The following is a 19,208-nucleotide window of genomic DNA, read 5'->3' as shown; positions in this document are numbered from 1 at the left end:
AAAAGTGACGCTACCATTTTGAATGACAATAACTTTACACAAAGAAAAGATAAGTAAATTTGGTATTCATAAAAAGTTTACTTGTTAAAAAAAAGTCTTTTTTTTTTTCGTTATGATTGAAAAAGTATATCGGCTAAATGGTGATCGCGATTCGCTATGAAACTTTCGGCTCTTTATAAGGCATTCGTCCTGACATCCTGCAACATCTGAGGCTGAATTTCTTCAATTTCGTGATGACTATTGTCCTTAAGATGTTGAATCATTTGGGGCTTATTCACATAAACTTTTGATTTTAAAAAACCCCATAAGAAAACACTGGTACTGTTAAATCCAGAGATTTGGTTGGCCATTCTAAATCCCCACTTCGCGGAATTAGCCTTCGTGGAAAAATGTCATTTAATAATTGATTTGTTAAACGAGCTGTGTGTGCTGTAGTCCCATCTTGCCGAAACTACATGTGTTTTAGTCCTTGCTCCTCCATTTCCGGCACCAGAAAAATTCGAATCATGTCTTGGTACCGTTCAGGAGGGATTATATGTTCTCCAAAACCGACTGTTCTATTTATTGACATCTTCACTGAGAAGAAAACGGGCTTCATCGCTCCTTATCAATTTAGAAGAAAAATCTTCAATTTCACCAGACAGGTTTAGGATTACATTACTGTACTCAACTCGTTAATCTGAATCTCACGGTACTCTCGGTAGCACTTTGCGTACAGAAAGTCTCCCAATTGATGGTTCTGGAGACTGTGCAACACTATCGCGCACCAGAGCCAGATTTTCAGCGTTACGAGAAGTCCGTTATCTTCCAGAACTAGGCTTCTCTGCTGTCGTACCGTACTATCCAAAATTCGCAAGCAAACGACAATTTGTGGTTTTGTGAGGCACTAGACCATTAGGATATTTTTGACGAAATTTCCGCTGAGTGCCAATATTGGAACGATTATTGTCACTATTTCTGCTCGTTCCTGTGGCGTATATACATATCCATAATAAAATTTGAATGTTTATACAACTCAATAATTAAATCGAAATCGAGCTAAACGTAACATAACCAAGATGACGCGCAATCAAAATGGTAGCGGGACTTGTTACTTGTTATATGATATAACATAGTCGTGGTGGCAGATAACGTATTTCCTATTGATCAGTCATGACCGTTTTCAATGACCTGTATCAGGGACATGAATTACTGAGAATAGTATATCAAAATAACGATTTTTACCCAGGTACCAATGCCATTTAGTATAAACGTAGATTTTGCAACCCTTTGTGAAGCTTCCCAAACCTTCTACAACATGTTTTTCACATATTATTGTGGCATTTGTTTTAAATATTATTCGAATTTAATTCGTTTCAGGAGCTATTCACAAAGGGATACTGGTCTATTCACCTTTCCGGTGTTATTTGCTGTGCAACCCGTGTGATCCAAAGTGCCAGTGTAAAGTACTCTGAAAGAATGTCAGTGCATACGATTGCACTAGCCAAAAAATTAAATGTGTGCGTGATGTTAGTGATGTGCATAAGCTGAAACGTTTACTACCATCAGACCTGATAGACACAGAATAGTTTTTAAACTAGCATGGTATAAGAATTAAATTAAATACTAGCTTATAAGACTTGTAATTTTGGTAGTGTGTGATTATTTTTTGGAGTATTACGATGATTTGAAATTGAATTAAGGGAATTTTTCGAAGTAGATGAGGTGCTAAGAAGATCCTAAACTACAAGGTAGACGGAAGATGGTACCGAATCCAAAAAGTAATATTAATTTTGATGCGTTTTGTTGGCAATTTAATTTTTTGTATTTGTCGCAAAATTGTATTATTACTTTTGTATCTTTTGGGTCTGGCACCGACTTCAAAGTGATTAGTTGGTAATACTTAAATATTATTGTATGTAGATGAATAGGTTTAGGTAGGTATTAAGCTAAATTGTGTGTATATAGTAGAATATAAAATACATGTAGTAGATAGGTTAAGTAGCACTTTTGTTTATTTTATTTAAATATCGCAACAATTATTATATACACATTTTATTTTTAAATGTTTTTTTTTTGTGTTGGTTCAATTTTTTTTCAAAATTATTTATTTTTCTCTTTTGAGTGTTAGATATTTACGCAATAAATTACGCAGTTATTTTAATTAATATAAGGATAAGCCAAGTAAAGATGCAGCACGTATGAGTAAAAATTAGAATAAAGAAACAGTGATTCAAAATAAAGTGCGCTTCAGGCTCCGGGCTCCGCTAAGATACCTAGCCCAGGTGATTTGACAAATGTCCCAACTAAGCAACAAAATGTTATCATCCCTGCCGGGAATCGAATATGCGACCTCTTTTGGGGGATCCAAACGTTCTAACATTTCCACCATAGAGGCATTTGTTTACTACATTTTTACGAGATCTTATATGCTATAGTTAACGCTTAGAAAGCAAGCTGAATGGCTTTTCACTGAACGATTTCCAAGTTTCCGCCACATCAGCTCAGCAATAGCATTGTACGCAAATATCTGATTATTTTAGATAGAAATATGTGAAAGCATTGTACGTGCCTTTGAAATTTGAGACAGCAGATCCTGTAATTGGCGATGAAAAATATATTTTAATAATTTCAAACTAGAAAATTATGTTAAAAAAGAATTAAAACACAATCAGAAACCGTAATATTGACCCTTCATTAGTAGATATAAAATCTTATATATAATATATGTCGTAGATATAATTTAATATAACTTAATAAAATATTAAAACTGAAATAATAACTGTTCTTCATTAGTAACCGAGAAAAATGCAATAATAATAAAAGTTGAAAGCATCCCGATTACGAATCCGGCATATATAAAATCTAAATACATATAAATCATGTCAATTTCTGTTTTTATTCGATAAAATTATACCAGTATATCAAACGGTGCTGGATAAATTGCCGTCAAATACCTTGAGCAAGGAAAAATGACGGAAAAACTTGTAGTATAATTATGACCAATTTGATTCCCGAGTCCTTGAAGACCAGTTTAGTGTGTACGCGCCAATAGATCCACGGTGAGAACCGACACCTAGGCAACATTTCGTATAATATGACGATTTGTCTTTTGGCATTACTCTTTTTCGTTTAATCGAATTGATTAACTTTTATGAAATCTCTACATAGGACTCTAAGAAGTTATTTTTCATGGAATTTACCAGTAAGATACAGTCCTATTAATCAGTTTTAAATAGTCACATTTATCTACGCTAAAAGAGTAAACATTTCCATAAGCTTTCTCCATCGCTACTCTACGAGAATGTTTCATTATTTACACAACAAATTTACAGCAGTAGTCATTTATAGTTAATCATTCATTCAAATCAGATTTACACAAGTAACTGTTTGTATATTATTTATTATAGGTATTTTGCATCTATTAACTCTTCATTGTTGTTAATTTAGTATTCATTGTAATTGTGATATTATTTTTACTTATAATGTTTAATTATTACCATAATTTTTAAAATTTTGTCCGTTATGACAAGGACGAAAGTTTTTCATTACTTACGAAGCAAATACAAAACGGTAGTCATTTAATGATGTAATGTCATTTAATTTTCTATTTATTGAAATTAACATTGTATTTCTTAACCTCATATAACTTGTATATTGGCATTGGCTGAAGCTGCTTCATATAATTAACAAAACCGCTCCTGTAAAAAAGAACTTGAATGTAAAGATGAAAGGTAAAGATGATATAAATACAATCCAACATTGTTCGGCTATGGACAAATATTTAGGTGCAGTTATATCCTTTGATAATATACGCATTAGAACTGTGTCAAAATACAGTACCAAAGTTGTACCAATACAGTTATTCGTGTTGAAATAGGTTATTCTTGGTTCTTATTTTTATTATAACTCCTGTTTTAATTGTTATTTATAATTGGATGGGGAATAATAAGAATGTGTTTATATAAAAATAAAATAAATATAACAATTTAGGCAAAATATATGATAAACTCGGATATTCTATAGATAGAATGATTGCAAATAGTTAAATAAAATTAAGTAGAAACATTTCGGATCGTAAAGTGATCATATTCTATACGTTTTCATTAAGTTAAATTCTGTAGTAATCAAGCTCTCTCAATCTTAGCCAATACGAATCTCTTTCTCATAGGAGGGAGACGGCGTCAGTCGTTCCCAAGGTAGAAGACCAATTCAGGAGAAGGGGCATAGCATTCGCAACTTCGGTTTGTCTGTGGCCATGCCCAAGACCCAGCATCAGCCAGTTTAGCCTTATTGCATGGAAACGGTTAATGGGAATAGGAAGGAGGCATAACGCCAATGAAACCGCCAAGATATTTTTAAACAGGAAAACATGCACAACACCAGTACAGAAGCTGTATGAAGTTTAATGATGCCTGAGTTATAACACTGAGAGCTTTCAATAGGGGAAAACTCAAAGCAATTTATTTAATTTTTAGCATTTATTTAATAACAACTTGCAAATTCTAATTTCATTATTACAAAACCTCTGAGACTCACAACTTTTTCTGGACTTAACTTCTTCAAACAAACTTTTGCTCGTAAGGCAAATTCTTCAAATCATCTCAAATAATTTGATTCCATTTTTGTCACTATATATTTGACACTAAATATGTATTGCGATATAAGACAATGCCTTTTCTATTGAATAGTTTTGGTAATTTTCCTTTAATATTAGTTACCTTTAGTCCCAGGTTCCACCAGCTTTTGATAAACAATTTCTTTCCAATTCCAATCTTCTTTTGAAACCACATTTGCACTAGTAAATGCACAAGTTTTATACAGACAGGAATTAATAGTCCGAGCTACATATTGAATGCCTATACATATATTTTCCTTTGTCAAAGCTGCGTTTCCGGTGTCATGTTGATGAAACTTCGGGCTTTGCAACTATGAAGCTTCTCATAATAATTATTTTTGAAAATTGATCGATTTTGTTTCGTCTCAGTTAAGTTCAGAGCATAGAGTAATGAAGGGAAAACTCAATAGGGTTCTCTGCAGAAAATTTTTGCCTTGCCTAATCTCCAGATGGAGTTAAATCGGCCATTCAAGTATTTTGATTTGCATGATAGGCACCCGTAAGAAAAACATTTTGCTGCGAATATATTTGATTACCTCTTTGATAAAGTTTAGCACGTGACAGCCCTGAGGTCACTTTTAAATGACCAATAAAATTGTTTATTAAATGAAATTTAATGATTGAAGTAAATATAATCAGTAAAAATAAATTTTTAACAAGAGCTTTCGTGGACGATGGAATAAATCAAAATTATCTGTTTATTTTTTTTTCCTTTTTCTTATTTGTTCGGGGCCATTAATTTAATAGGATCTATTATAATTCTGTTATTTTGTTTTCTTGTACTGAAAGCAAACTTTAAGTCTTTCCCTGTTAAATTCTGTTTACCTGTTTTATCCAAAGGTATATGCGCACCTTATTATATTTAATATTCTCTCTGCAAGATCACTGTGTAGTGTACAATAAAAAAGTTTTATATTTACATTATTTTAAAGATATTAGACAAAACATATGTTATATTATCGACGTGGAAATATCGCGGAATAAAATAAAGGAGATAGCTTTAAGACCTACAAACAGTATAATAAAACACTTTTCTGTGGCATGAGATATTGCCTTGGTTCGTTTGTTCATATAGAAACATCTGGAATTGAAGGTACAGAGACAAGTTGTAATTTCTCAACTCCCGGTGATACATCCCCCATTAGTATGGATTGTAAATTATTTAAAGGGGCCGCGTGTTTATCTTGTTCACAATTTCCTAAAACTGATGGAACTTTAACACATTTGTTCTTACTTAGAAAATACAATTTTAGCACTAGTTAAATCCTGAGACTTGCTAGATCGAGAATTCACTTTACTGATTGTACGACTCATGAACGAGTAAGCTAATAACTTAATCTCTAAACGTCATAAAAATCCTAACGCACTGTTCCTTACGTTAGGTACGCTGAAAATGGCACCCGAAACAAATAAACAATAAGCGCAACATAGAAACCAAGTGAACAATCAGATCCCGTCATGGTTCTTAGCATAGCGATTAAATCAAGTAGAAAGCTAGAAGTAGCAACATCTAGATGTTGAACGTCGCGAAACATTTCCCCAACATTTCCTATGAATATAAACCTCTATTTCTCTGTGGCTCAGAGGTTAGTTTAGAGGTTCAAACTAAAATTCTAATTAATCAAATAATTAAATATCGAGATTCTATGACGTTCGATGTTTAATGACGTAGTGACGTCGCAAGATGTAATATGTTGGTCTACCTTGGCATTTTGAACATGGTCATCAACTATTTCAGCAGTTGGTTGTCCAGATCTAGATTCATTTTTTTATAAAAACGAAATTACTTTTTCTCCAAACTTATTAACAGATATTAAATTTGTAATAAGTAATTCTGATTTAATTATAATTCAAATGCAAATATAATTTTTTTCAGATTGTTTATAATATGAAATTAAAAATCAAAACTAAAATCTTATTCCCCTCCATAACTTGTTATATAAAAAGGACAAATGTCTGTGAACTAAATAGTTTCCCCGCCAATGCTGTTGACCTTTCGACTAACGCGAATGGCTCTCATAGTGTGACTCTGTCCTGCGCCTCTCCTCCGCACGGCTCTTAGTCTAGTAGGCCCTGAGAGTTTATTAATATTGTCAAAAAGCGACGGGAGGCAAAGCCCACTGAGATCTCTAGGTCTTTATGGTCAACCCTCATTAATATTTCAAGTGAATATGTGAATGTATTTTTATGCCTTTTTTATATTGTGGTCCGCGAAGATGACAAACGTTTTTCAATGTCACCCGAACAGAAAAACGACGGGCAAAACCTGTTCGTGATTAATATTCACGATTCAGCATCGATATTGTTGTTTTTCGTTAGGTCCGATTAATATCTATACAATAATTCGCTGCGTCTGCATTATGAAGAATTTTGTTCTCAAATATAGATTCCAGATTTCTAGAATTAAGAAGAGTGTAATTTTAATAATTTACACTGATCAACGTTTAAATTAGATTTACATGAATATATTCATATAAATTTCTGTTCTTATTTTCAGAAAAACTGAGACAGTATTAAATGTTTGCGCACGCCTACTTTCAACATTCAATTACTGTAAATTTTACTACAAATAATGACATTTCAATAACATATTAATTTTAATTTTCCTCAGCAACAGGTCGCATTATTGCCGCATAAGTATTGACTTTTGGTTTACAACGTTCGCCGGTTTTCCAAATGTACCGAAAAATAATTATCATTAAATGAAAATCATCGTCTGCTGGTACGCATACTCTAATCTTGAAAATATGTGAGGCGTGGTTTCGAACATTCAAAAGTAGTGATTTTGATGTGCAAGTTAAAAAAACATACTAGTAAACAGAAAAAATTGTTGAAGATGCGAAACTGTAAGAGTTATTGAATGAAGATCAAATACAAACTCAAAAACAATTGGTAGAAATGTTAAATGTGGAACAAGAAACGATTAGCGACTAATTACAAATAATGGGGAAAATCCAAAAGATGAGAATTTGGGTACCAAAACAACTGAATGGAAAATGGAAAATCAAAAATTGTAAAAAATGTATTATTGAAAGTCATTTCTGCATGGAATAGTGATGGGTGAAGAAAAATACCGACAACAAATAATTAATTTGAACCATGAATTGATCAAAAAAAACCTCCAAAATGGGACCGAAGACACGCTAAAGTGATTTCAAAGCAGGACAACGCCTCATCATAAAGCAAATCCGGTCCAGCAAGCGTTAAAAGCATTCAGGTGGGCCGTATTATACCCGCCGTACTCTCCAGACCTTGTCCTGTCCAACCATCAACTTTTCCCACGTATCCCCATCAATGGACCACGCACTTGCAGAGCAGCACTTCGTCAAATTCGAAGAAGTTAGATAATAGCTCAATGAATGATTATACTCGAAGGACAAACAATTTTTTTAGAATCCATAATTGGCCAATACATTTAATAAATACATTTTTACATTTTCTTGAAAATGATATAATAACATTCCGGTACACCTAATATAACCTCTAGTTATTATCACTAATGCTTTGAAGAAATTTATAGAGATTTCGCAACAGGGTTGACCAGCGGTAGCACAAACCGAATTTTAAACTGATTTAGTTATATGTTCTGACTCATCAGACATCACCTCTTTTAAACTATGATATCTTAACTAGTAATATGAGAAGGAAATATCCGCGACGAGTTTAAAACTAATTTTTCGTACTTACGCATTTATATATGGCTGTTTTCCAAAATTGTTTTGTGGTCTCACTTGTTGTGACAAAACAATATCGTAGATGTTTGTAGTACAAAATTTAACAAACAAATCATTAATAGTTGAATGATTGAAAATCTATTTAGTGCTAATCAATTAAAAACAATGTTAATTGATACACTACAAATTATATAAATTATAAAAACTGGTGGATAATTATAAAAGTTGTAAAACTAAAAATTGTTGTAAAAATTACAAAATTAGTATTGTTCAGAAACCATAGGTATTTGTGAGTTTATACCAGTTTATCATTGAAATAAAAATCGAAGTGTTCAAAATATATTTAATATTAATTTAACAAAGTTGAAAAGATATAACATTAACATTCAAAGGAGCTTTTAACTTAAATAAATGGCAAGTAAATAATCCTATATTATTTGCTAGTGTAGCAAGATAAGTATAAGGACTCTGAAATCATTTTGATCTATTTATAGGCACATTCAAGGCATTACGTGAAAAATTGTCCACATTGTTATTACTGTCACCACATTTTATATTTTTTTTAATTTTAATACCACGTTTAATATTCCTATCAAAGCTCTTGTCCAATCGATAATGGGCCTTAGTTCTCATTATACGTCATTTTGCTGAAATATAAATAGAATATTTTTGTTAGATGAATAACTCGATCAAGATTATTTATTTAGGCCTTTTAGAAGACAAATAAGAAATTTAAACTTTATAAATTAATTATAGTTGAAACTGAGGTGAAACTATTCATACAAAAATCTGTGGTGTACAAGCACGATCATTTAAACAGGAAATATTATTCTAAAGATCGCGTATGTCAGGTACTGGTGAATAGTATTGGAACATGGCAAAATTATGTTAATAGTATGGAAAACAATAATAAAACTTTGCAAAATTTATTTCATATATAACATGCATCCACAGTACTTAATAAAAATATTATTTTGTAGTTAACAAAAATATTCTTAATTAATATCAATTTTATTATTTACTAATATATTAAATTATTATATAAAAATATAACAGTAAAATAATTAAAAAAAAACATTAGAAATTAATTAGAAGATTAAATATGACTTAGTTATGTATAAATGTTACACCTGTGTAATCAAACACGTATGTTTCAAAATGTCCATTTGTTTGTTCTCGTATGTTTCACATTTCATATGTTAATACTATTCAGATGTTTTTGTTTTTGTACAGAAAACTATAAACCAAATCTTTAACAATTTAATTCTGTTAAATCCCAACATACAAGACGCACGGAAAAGATTTCCTCAAATGGTAAACATACATAACAGTTTCCGCCGAGTCACTAGGCTTGTGTGTGGTCTGACGGCGTAACTGATGAAACACTACACTTTTTCTATTCATCAATTCCAGTCTCTTCTGCTTCATAGAATTGTTAATTTTATCCAAGTAGTCACAGCACCGAACGGAATTAATGGTTTTGATAGTCGATGTCAATCCATGAGAAGATCTAACAAGTTACCAGAAATCAAGAAAATTAGTAAATTTGTCTTATATGTGAATATATAAAATCAGGGAATGTACTGATAAAAAATATATAAACATATGGCTTTAACTAATATGCATAATTAATTTTAATCTTGTTCATGCATATTCAGGACAATACGACTGATTCTGATGTAATTATCTTAAATTTATTGTTAATTGATTTTTGCTGGTACCGATTGATTTGCTAATTTAAAATAAAAGCATGTAAAAATTATTTAAAATTGTAACATAATTTGTGTTCTGATAATTACGATTAATAATGCTTTCTGCTAACAACTGCGGTTAGTAAAGCGAAACTGGCGTTTCTTTCGCCTGATGAAATACTAATTAATATTAAATTGAACAGAATAATTAGTACTAGATGTTCTTGTATCTAGTATTTGCTCATTTATTATAACATATAGCTCTAAAGAAATTAACAGTAAACGTGTGCTATATAGACGTAGATTAAAAATTACACTAATTTTAAAAATATAAAATATAGTTGGTTTGTTTAATGTATGAATGCCGTAATTATTTAAATCAATTAATACTTATATTTTTATTGTTTATTATTTTATTTAAATTGATTCATTTATCCTATTCCTGGACAATTTACAAATTTTAAATATTTTTTAAAATAATTTTAATATATATTTTCAGATAATAGTCGTAGATTAAGAATATATGTACTCCTATATAAAAAAAATAAAGCGTGATGTTATGAGTTTATAACGTTACATTTATTCCATATATTTCTTGCAGGCATTGATGGCTTATGCTTATGGGTTGGCACTGCCGCTCAATGTCTTAATCCCTTCCGTTGTTGGCATTACAGACACTACAGAATCTGTATCTAGCCGATTACAGTTTTTGTTAAATTTGTAAGGATAACAAATTTTCCAAAATCCAAGTATTAGCAGTAAGAATATCACAATTTTTATCTTTGTGAAGTATTATCTCGTTGTATTTTTAAGGCGAAACTCTTTACTCTAGTAGCAAGGTTCATCAAGTTCAAACCGATGTTGATCAAAATCCAGCATCGCCACTCGTAATCTAATATTTGTGCTGTCACAGATTTATGAAGCACTAGAAACCGCTTTAGCAGTTCCACACACCAGTCATATAATTTATAGCTATTGACATTCTGACGGATTTACAGCGGATGTCAAAGAAAATAAAGGATCGCTCAAGACCAAATCGCTTGGTAATGTACTATACTATCTGCAAAAGCAGAACGAGATCCAATTTCATTATTTTAAAATTTTCTCTATTCTCTTCAGCTTTTAATCTAATGTATATTTCGACTAAACCTAGAAAATATGCGGAATATCTATCGTTGAAATCAGCGTTTAAAATGTTAAAGCAGAACTTTTCGTGAAATTAGCAGACAGTGTTTTCTAAAGATTTAGTACATTTTGTTTTATTTTGAAAAGAAAGGATGTTTTTGATTGAAATCCGTTAAGTACATAAGACATGAATTCTAAATATACCAAAAGGAATTTGAAGTTATTGTGGAAGTGTTCTGATACGATATTTAGAATGAGACGTCAATATCCTTGCGATTTCCTTGCATAATGTCCATCCTCATTCAACACGAGATTCGCCGCAGATTGGGGAAGTTCCCCACAAGTTGTCAACGCTGGGTATAACACATGTGTAATGTATATAGAGGAATGGAAAAAAATCAAACCAAACCGCGACAAAATTATTTTCCAACTTGAACATTGTATCCAGTAACTTAATCACTAACATTTTTTCCATTAATCATAATTTAATTCTTGATTGGTGTTATACTACCAACATGGAAAACTAACACTACTTTGATATAAACATGAGAACATTTGCTAGACAAACGAAATATAACATATACATTTTATAGCATATTTAGGATAGTAAATTCATTGTTCACGACAACAAAAATCTTGTTTTAAAAAATTAGTTGAAAGTTATTATAGAAAATAAAATATTGTTACATGTAAAGATCGATATTGTAACGGAAAACTTTACCATGATACAAACATTATCTAATATTCCTAACTAGTTGGTCTTAAGAATAAGACAGCTCGTGGCTGAATAATAAACACATCTATTACAATTAAAAGTACAAAGGCCTGCCATAAAATAAGCATAACACGTCAAAAGGCATGAGCATTAGAATAAAATCAGCAATTTAAATAAAAAAGCGATAATTAATTGGCGTGCTTGACCAAGAATTCAATATTTATGTGTTGGCCATCGTTGTAATGGAAAAATGGAATTTCGAAGTACCGTCTAATATACCTAATAAGAGAGACGGAAAAGTTGTCGTTTAAATTTGTATTTATTACGCAATAAAGGGGATTAGATTAAAATGAATGTGTAGACGTATTCTCTGAGAAAAACTAATTAGTATGGTAAAAGCATTAGGCTTGAATAAAAATTTATTTTTAATTCATTTTTCAATCGCCTAATTTTGGTAATTGAATTGAGTTTGTTTTGACTTGCAACATTTAAAGTAATTTATTAACAAGGTTTTAGAATTTTAATATTTATTCACTTCCTATTCAAATTGATTCATTTATCCAGTTCCTGGACAATATATCTTAAAAATTATCTTTAATAATTTTTATAATATATTCTCAGATAATAGCCGTAGGTTTACAATATATATATACTCCTATATTAACAAAAAATTATATATTTTAATAATGTAAATATTCTAATTTTTGTGTGAAATTGGTTATTATGGGATGCGTTTTATGAGGGTAGGGGAGTGTCAGATTTCCCAGCGAGCTAAATCTGCATATTAGCTGGTTTAAAACTGCTTCACTGTATTTCGAATTACCTTTTTTAGCAGTATCATCAGGTAATTACCCTCTTCATCTTACCCTTCTTGGTAAAATTAGTTCTATTCAGGAATCGTTGCATCTAATTGGTACAAAAAATAATAATCCCAAGTTTTAAAATTATTACTTTAGAGACAATGTTGTTTTGCAAAATATTTCAAAAGACACTGATGATAACACTTCATTGATCCTGACTACTTCCAACACAAATATAATCATTTTCTTCTCTGTTCTTGTTATCATTAAATTTTGGCATATATTGATACCTACTCAAGGTCGTTGAAAATTATTAATTTGGCAGCTAAAATTCCCACTAGAAATAAAAGTAATGCTCTTTGGATGTTATAACTTTTAGAAATTGAACCTTATATTTTGCACTTTGTTCTTTCATATTTTAAAATCAATGTATGTTAAACCATTAAGAATAAAACAACCATTTAATTATTATTACTATAGAATTATTAATTAATATAATCTAATTATTCTAGATTTTTGTTGTTTTAACTTGATTGACTGTACCGATCTACTCGAAAAGAATGTACGGTCATTTCAAAAGGAAACAATGTAGTTTATTATTTTCTATGGTTTTCTATACAGGATAGTGCCTATGTGCAAATCCGGAGTTATTTTTTAAGTAATATAAGTTTAAGTTGGAATAGATTTAAATGAGCACTACAAGAAACAACCATTCTGACAATTATATGATTATGCAATGTATATTATATGATTATGTAACAATATTTAATCTCTCCCGACAAAATCTGTAAAAATATACTTAAAAACCTTTAAATAATAAGATTCCCGATACTATCCTACGACATATTCGCCAGATATTGCTCCTATTTATTACTACTTACTTCCAATGAAAGCGCTTGATCTATCTGAGATCTGGAGAGCGTTCTGTAGGTCTCGATAAACTGACTGACAAAGTATTAATAGAAAAGTCTAAGTAAATGTCTAACATTGATGAGAGAAGAAGATATCAATTAACCGCCATAACATCATCAAAGAGAAACATCCTAAACAATTCTCCCAAATACTAACAGAACTGTACGATCCCAATTTAGTATCTATTGTTGCCCAATTCGATAAATCCCCGTCTGTCAAAGCGAAAACGAATGAATGATGATTTCAGATAAAAATCGATCGAATAACGTTACGTTTAAAGACCTCATTGCTATTCCGCCAACATATTCATCGTATTTAATAATGATATTGTCTATTTAACAACAAGCGATCTCGATATAATGGATAATTATCTCTGTTCGGAATTCCAAATGGCCTAAAATTTCTCGCTCGTCTCTCACGCATAACAATAAGACCCAAACACCACGAGTCTGTTTTACCAGAATACCCGTATAAAGTTACACGTTCTGCCTCATATATAAAAAGGTCGGAATCGAGCCGTAAACTAAATATCTTAAAGTATAAAAGCGTGATATTTTAAGTAAAAAACGTAGGTCTTTACAACACAGCGATCCGATAATAAAATTATTTTATTATGCCCTCGAGTTGGCCTTTTTCAACCCCTTTTGTTATATTATAAATATACCGGTACGGTCTATTCTGTATTTTATGCATCATTAATATTAGATTTTATTATAAAGACGGTGAATTAATTGTGCTGATACGATTTTTTAACATTAAATTATGATGTTTTAGTTCAACCTCCAAAAGTCCAAATAGATTTTAAATTGATTGATAATTTTTTTTGATTTTAGGTAAAATTAAGAGCATCTTCCAGCTAACCTGTACAGTTTTTGGATATTGAATGTGACCTGCTTTGCTATTTAGGGCTAACGTGATGGAGGTTTGAATGAATGAGATAAGAGAACGAAAAACCACATTTATAAATTATCAGGTATGTACCCAAAATAAACAGAGTCAAAATATAAAAAACTTAGTCATGCAGTAATTACCTATGCTAAAATGTTGTAAATATTTAAAAAAATTATCCATTGCCATTGCTCCAGAGTATTTGCTAGAAAATGCGAATAAGACAAATAACATAAAAAAATAATAATGATAATTTGAAGACAACCTGTATATTATTGGATAATATCAAAACAACATGACTAGCCGAGAATTACACGCTAGGAAAAACGATTTCAAAAACTATCCCATCGTAAACCAGTTGATAATTATTTTAAACAGAAGAACGATTAAGATTCTTCTGAAACATTAAAGATACAATAAATCGACCGCCCGAAGTGCCACATCATTAATTATTTAATTAAAAGTTTCAAAATATTTTTAGGATAAAACCAACAACAATTTGTCATTGTTAATAAACAGTAATCTGTTTAACGTAATGTTATGCTGTTCGACCAGTAAATGTCACCGGCGTTATTGGCTCGGTAGGGAATTAAAGGTCAATTTTTAAAATTCTAATATCGATAGTAAAACCAATTTTTCTCATGACTGTGGAATTTTTTTTGGTAAAGGTTAATCGATTTTTTAACGATCGAATCTTTTTAATATATAATGCTCTTTAACTGAAGTACTACACAACTGTAACAGTTTCAAAACAGCTTATGATTGTAAGGAATTGATCTAATGAAATAATAAAATTGTACCAGAAAAAATGTACCAGAATATTTCAATATTTGAAAGAAATTATTTAGGTAAATTTTGTGAAGTTTATTTAAAATATTCAATGGCTAATTATAAAAGCTAAGCCATATCTTATTCTTTGATTGGAGATGACTTAAATATTTACTTTTAGTTATTACCAAAAATCGTTTATCCGCTCCCTATTAACGTACTGCTTCCTAACCTGCTAGGTCTCCTATCAATTGGGAAGGTGTTTATGACAATCGTGTAAATGAAATTTCAAAGAAATCGCGAAGAAGCAAGTCGAGAGGGCTACAATTGTCGTTTTTATTTATTTTCGCTCTAGAAACTTTGGAATCTAAACATGTTATCTTACAATTATTAAGCTTCTCTAGAAAACTTCTTCTGCGAGAACATATTCGAATACCTTGAGAAATAACGACAATAAGAGCAATTATAACATTCACAACTGATGGATCACCTACCATTGGCAAGTGAAAATGACATATCTCACTGTAGAGATCAACCCAATTTACCAAACTCCAGGAGCTTTACTTCTCTAAGATCCTCTTTCTAATATTTTTCTTGTCTATTCTTCTCTTGTCTATTATACAGTCTGATAACTTGAAATTCTTCAAGTGTGATACCTAAGGCAATTTCTACATTTCTCTCCTAGATCGTGCAATAAATGAAATCAAGTCTCGTTTAAGGAGTGAAAATTAGTGAACAGCTGAGGGACAAATTCAGAAACGCAGATTATAATGATTTAAACATGTCTGCCCAATAAATATGAACGAATTCCTCCAAAAACCTCCGAAAAAAACATGGACCAAGATCATAGAAACTGAAAAGTAGGAGGCTAACATTATTATTTAGGATCAGAACAGTTTTTGACGATCGCCAACTTAAGTTAAAACGTTGGGGTGCAGAATATCTTTAAATATAAATTTCTTCCAATTCCATTTCGATTTTCCCCCCTAATCTTGGGATGGTAAATGACGAACGAAGTGCACGGTTTTTACCAGGATATAAAACAGATATAAGAGTGTTATCAAGGAAGATGGAATGATAAACTATTTTTTTTATAAAATTAATAATATAAATAAATACATATGATTTAAAGTTCTCATACTGTCTTCATGTATTTTGGTAATCTAATTTATCATAACTTAAAAATAGCTACAAAAAATCCCTTTAAGTTTTTGTGTTCAACAGGTACCATTTAAAAAAAAAAAATTGTCACACAGGGTAATAGAGCATATATTTTATTTCACTTGAATCGTCCCAAGCAGCACTCATGGTCATAAATTCAGTGTGAACTATCATTGCAGCTACATTAAAAAGAACAAAATCTTTAAATTTTCTGTAATATTTTAAACATATATTTTTTATTGTTTTCGAAAACTATACTGTGAACTTTCTTTATGTTTTCGTTATTCTTCTATTTTATAGATTGTTTTGCAGTACCTATACTACTGGTATAACTTCCGTAAAATAGCTATAAGCTGTTAAAAAAATTTTTTGTTTGATAGACATACATTTTTGGAACATATAATTTGGAGGTGGTAATATAATTTATAATTTGTTAGTATTCGTGCCCACTATATATGATATCCTCTCTATATGAGTTATAAAATGTGTAATCTTTGAAACAAAATATATAATTAACTTGAAAACTTTTTAAATGAATTAAAGAAGTAGCGAACAATCAGGACCGTATTGGTCTCGCTATCATAATTTAACTTTTTCAGCACTAAACTGGAGTTGCCATAATCGTTCTTTTGTTTTCTAATCTTATTTTTAATATGCTTTTTAATATGATATTTTATCATATGTTAGGCCCAACCAATGATGTGTGATTCTAAAAAAAAATTAGCAAAATAAAAACATGATAATAACAGACCCACACTAAATTATATAATGAATATTTCTTAACTTCTAAAGATAAAATTACTTTTCTTCTAAGTAATTATGCATTAAAATGAAACATTATTAAAACGCGTTAATAATGATAAATTAATAGAGCCCCTATATTAAACAACAGTAAATACATATAGTTTTCAAAGTGTGCGGTCAAACAATATATATACCTTTACCAACCAGCATCTGGCCCATAAGGGCTTTCTAGTCCCAACCGGTCAGGTAAATTCGGGTGCCAAACAACACAAAAGCAAGGCTAACGTGTAAAAACGTGCGATGAATGATCCCGATCTTATTATGTGCAGAAATTGAAGCCGAATGGTTTGAAACGGGAGACGATTTTAGCACGTCATAGAATGGATTTCAAGCTACAAAAGATGTCTTTTGTCGAACTGTTTTCGTTGTATCGACCGAGTTTCCGGTTAATTCTCTATTGATCGGTGCTGTTGATGCACATCGGCTTACCTGAGTATTCTATTCTACCCATATTGAGGAAAACGCAGAGTATTTTTACAACCACATGGTACCTTTTCAATCTGCTAATAGAGTACAACTGTCATTTTAGATTAGAATCAGAAAAAACAAGTTTTTACAGAATTATCAAGAATTTAACAGGTCACAACTAAATAATAAGAATTATGGTTCTCTTGGGAATATTATTATAAATTTAAACCACCTTTTAATAATTTTAGATTTTTATTTTAACTCTAATAATGCAAGTTTTAATGAATAATGAATAAGGGATAATTGGAAAATAACACAAGTGAAAAGAATCGGAATGAATATCAAGTCAGGATTGATAAGAATAAGATAATGAGAATTAGAATAACAAAACCAGGGGCAGAGTGGTTGCATTAAATAAAATATAATTTATTGAAGATAAGGAAAGCAAAGATAGTTAAGGAGAGTGATAATATAAAGATAGTAAGTAAAATTAGACATATATTAAGAAGTAATCATAGAGAGCTACAAATTACAGATATAATGATAAATGAATATAGTAAAAAAAGCAAACAAACAAAATGATAGAAACATCTACTGCAGATTTTGTAGTATAGTAAAACAGTATAAGAAATGAGCAGAGAGAATAAACTATATGAACATTGTATCGCTAATTATAACCCTTACATAAAGTCGAAAATATGAGATGCTGAATACGAGACGTTAATGTTACAAAACAGTACAAAAACAGTTTAACAAACTTATTTCAGTCAAAAGCGTTTGTTAGTTTCTCCTCTAACTAGAATTGTGTAAGTTGTAACATCTAATAATAATGTATTTGTATTATATGTTATATATTTACATATATTCATATTTATTTTGTTAAAGAATTGGTTCAAAAAAGACATATGAATCCGACTATATTCCAACGCTGTCTTACATAAAAAATGCATTATTGACAGGATATTTTAAACACAACACAAAAAAAATTAGCTCTAAAGAATAACATATAACTATGTTCATATAACATGTGTATTTCAAATTTAATTGATCAAAACAGAGTACATATTTAGTATCGAGACCACTACAATGATATTAAAACACCTTAGTGCTGTAAATTTTAATCGTCAGTAATATAAATAGCATAATTTTTTACCCGAACAACGCATTGAGACTGTTTAGATTGCTATTTGGAGCAGTTCTATCGAAATAACAAAAGACCTCTTACATCGCCATTTGACGATTTTAGAAAATTAAACTTATTCTCAGAGTAAAATTGTTCTACAAAATTTATAAAAAGCAGATTACAACTTAATGCCAAATATTTATGTTTTATTTATTATTCTGTTTTTTTTTTTTCAATATCTTCGATAATAAGTTTGTTCTAAGCATTTAGTGATGTGAGAAAGTTATTATTTCTGGAAAAAAGTATTCCATGAGAACTTGAACGTCTAGTCTACATTCAACTTATTGCTTGTTTTAATCGCTATGTTAAGAGCCACGACGGGATCCGATTGGTTCACTTCTTTTCTATGGCGCGCTTATTGTTTATTTATTTTTGGTGCTATTTTCACTGTACCTTACAAAGCGAACAGTGCGTTAAGCTTTTTATAACGTTTAAAGATTAATTTATTATTTGGAAAAAGAAAGGATTGATATCATTAAAAG

General features: G+C 30.5%; 1 long non-coding RNA gene across 1 annotated transcript in view; it reads left to right on the top strand.

Moving 5' to 3' along the window:
- LOC143193492 (uncharacterized) overlaps positions 1–14,649 on the top strand; it is a 237,862-nt gene extending 223,213 nt beyond the window's left edge. Inside the window, exon 5 of the long non-coding RNA XR_013005033.1 lies at positions 14,348–14,649. This is a non-coding gene — a long non-coding RNA (uncharacterized LOC143193492). The remainder of the gene's footprint in view (positions 1–14,347) is intronic.
- The last annotated feature ends 4,559 nt before the right edge of the window (positions 14,650–19,208 follow it).

This window comes from Rhynchophorus ferrugineus, unplaced genomic scaffold (assembly GCF_030347505.1).
Source record: "Rhynchophorus ferrugineus isolate W39M unplaced genomic scaffold, kcgeb_rfMv2 rfM3, whole genome shotgun sequence".
Classification (NCBI taxonomy): Eukaryota; Metazoa; Arthropoda; class Insecta; order Coleoptera; family Curculionidae; genus Rhynchophorus; species Rhynchophorus ferrugineus.
Note: the sequence above shows the minus strand (reverse complement) of the source record. Positions and strands in the feature narration are given on the sequence as shown.